Raw genomic sequence first — 261 nt, 5'->3', positions numbered from 1 at the left:
GATGAGAGATCTGCTGTTAGCCTGATGGGATGTCCTTTGTAGGTAACTTGATGTTTTTCTCTTGCCAATCTCAGTATCTTGTCTTTGTGGTTTTGGTCAACCTGGCTATAATGTGTCTTGGAGAAGATCTTCTTGGGTTGATTCTATTTGGGGTCCTTTGTATTTCTTGCAACTGGATCTTTGAATGCCTCTCTAGGTTTGGAAAGTTTTCTTGCAGGATTTCATGGAATAGATTATCAATGCCCTTATGAGTCTCTCCAC

The sequence above is a fragment of the Tupaia chinensis genome, unplaced genomic scaffold, assembly GCF_000334495.1.
Source record: "Tupaia chinensis unplaced genomic scaffold, TupChi_1.0 Scaffold142285_1, whole genome shotgun sequence".
Classification (NCBI taxonomy): domain Eukaryota; kingdom Metazoa; phylum Chordata; class Mammalia; order Scandentia; family Tupaiidae; genus Tupaia; species Tupaia belangeri.
This window is presented reverse-complemented; position numbering follows the sequence as displayed.